Consider the following 2,438-nt stretch of genomic DNA (forward strand, 5'->3'; position numbering starts at 1 on the left):
CTACTGCACTACGTACTAAGGATACAACTGTGGAAATAGACAAGGTCATGGCCTTCATGGAACCTACTGTTTTGTGGAACTCTCTGATATAAAGGGTCTATAAGAATTGTCAAGTGAGCGGGCGCCTGGGTGGCTCAGTTGGTTAAGCGACTGCCTTCAGCTCAGGTCATGATCCTGGAGTCTCTGGATCGAGTCCCGCATCAGGCTCCCTGCTTGGCGGGGAGCCTGCTTCTGCCTCTGACCCTCCCCCCTCTCATGTGCTCTCTCTCTCCCATTCTCTCTGTCTCAAATAAATAAATAAAATCTTTAAAAAAAAAAAAAAAAAAAAAGAATTGTCAAGTGAGCAGTTCTCAGCAAAGTCTTGTACAAAGACAGAGGATCCTAAATGGTATGATGTGAAGAGAAATGCATGCATTTCCCTACTGATAACTGTTAGTGTCTGGGAATGGTGAGAGATGATAGACAGCACTTCAGAGAGGGCTATCTTTATTGTGTGTGCCAAGAAACTTAAACTTTTTGGTCAAGTTCCCAGATTTTAAAGTATGAAGTCCTGAATCTTGTTAAAAATGCAAATTTGCAGACATCATCCCCAGAGAAACTGATTCAATAGGTTGAAAAGGAGCCCTTGCTTGCATCTGCCTTTTTAAACCAGCACATTGGGAAATCTCAAACAGGTGGTGAGAAACTCTGCTGCAGATGAGGCGAGCTGTCTCAAGAGCAGCTACCCATTTTAGAAAGATCACTGGTCTTGAGTTCAGGCCTCTAGACCCCTGCCAGATTCAGCTCCCTCTCCACTGTTCCCCACCACTTCTCTTGTAACTCTTGTCCAAGCACAGAATTCCACTCAAACACCCTGAACTCAGGCTAGCTGCAGCAGCTACAGTAACAAAAATTAGATGAATTCTTACCAGTGATCACAAAGTGGTTTGTCTACACTGTGAAGTCAAGTCAGGGGAGAATTGGGGCATACATGGACAATTCCACAGAAAAAAATCCAGACCTATTTCCCTGAATGGAAAAATCCAGTGAAAAGAGTTGACCCAACCACCTTAGCTACATACTGGCTTAAAGAAAAAAGTACTGCAGTTGAATACATTAGTTCCCATCAAAGAAGAAACAAAGCAAATACTTAGAAAGCCAATGAAGCCATTAAAAATTCTGGTCACTTCTATAAAACCTCAATGGTGCTTTGTTTTGTTTTTCCCCCCTCAAGCTATCATGATTACTACCCAAACCAATGAGATGTGTTTCTAAGCATTAGAAAATCAGCAGCCTACGGTGGCATACTGTGTGTGGGATTGATTGGGTTACAGTATTTTTAAAAGAATGTGAGGTACTGAGTCATTATTTCAATATTGTTTAAAAGTTAATTAGAACTTCTCAGAATGGTTTCAGAATGTCAAGGTTTAATTAACATATTTATTTAATAGATCCTTAATGTGACCTTCTTTGCAGAAAGCCTGTGGATTTTTTAGCATTTAATAGTTTAGTGAGGAAGAGGAAGAGTGGATTTTTGTTTTCATTGGAGAGCTGAAATACACTCATTGTCTTTTTATCATGTTAGTAACTCTTTGTGTTGCAGGTAAAGCATTATTAATTCATGTCCAACGAGAAATACGGAAGACTTTTGATGATGTAGCAAAAACTAAACTATAAAAACTGCCATCTGAAGGGAAGGGGAGGAACAGATCAGTCCTTTAGATGAAAACATATAATTCAAGTGAATGGTCGAATGTATAGCTTGTTTATTTCCTAATATTCAAAAAGAAATGCCTCTATTAAATATCATTCCTTTGTGGGGGAGGAATTATTTTAAAATGTAGAATCTTTAAAGCATTTCTGCCTTCATTTTATTCTTGCCTGTGTGTAGACATTTGCCATTTAGGATACATGAATGTCAAGCCAGTTCTTGTCAATAATGAAAATAGAATTCCCCTTTAACACCTCCCCATTCATTTTAGTGAACAGTTTTTATAATGCATTAAACCAAGGTTAAGTTTTTTTGTCGATTCTGATCTCTCTACACTCTCAGAATCCATTTCCCATGCTGCTTGGTGAAACTTTCTAAGATGATTCTTTATTAAACAACACCTTAGCAGCAAAAGCAGGTTTGATGCAAAGTGAATTGAAGTGAGAATATTCTTGTTTTTTTTTTAAGATTTTTTATTTATTTATTTGAGAGAGAGAGAATGAGAGACAGAGAGCACGAGAGGGAAGAGGGCAGAGGGAGAAGCAGACCCCCTGCCAAGCAGGGAGCCCGATGTGGGACTCGATCCAGGGACTCCAGGATCATGACCTGAGCCGAAGACAGTCACTTAACCAACTGAGCCACCCAGGCGCCCGAAGTGAGAATATTCTTTATAACAAACACAGCTTCTTTTCTCCCACAGTGAGACTGTCTCAGCTAATCCCCTGCAGACACTTTCCGCAGCTCACAC

The sequence above is a fragment of the Neomonachus schauinslandi genome, chromosome 4 (assembly GCF_002201575.2).
Source record: "Neomonachus schauinslandi chromosome 4, ASM220157v2, whole genome shotgun sequence".
Lineage (NCBI taxonomy): Eukaryota > Metazoa > Chordata > Mammalia > Carnivora > Phocidae > Neomonachus > Neomonachus schauinslandi.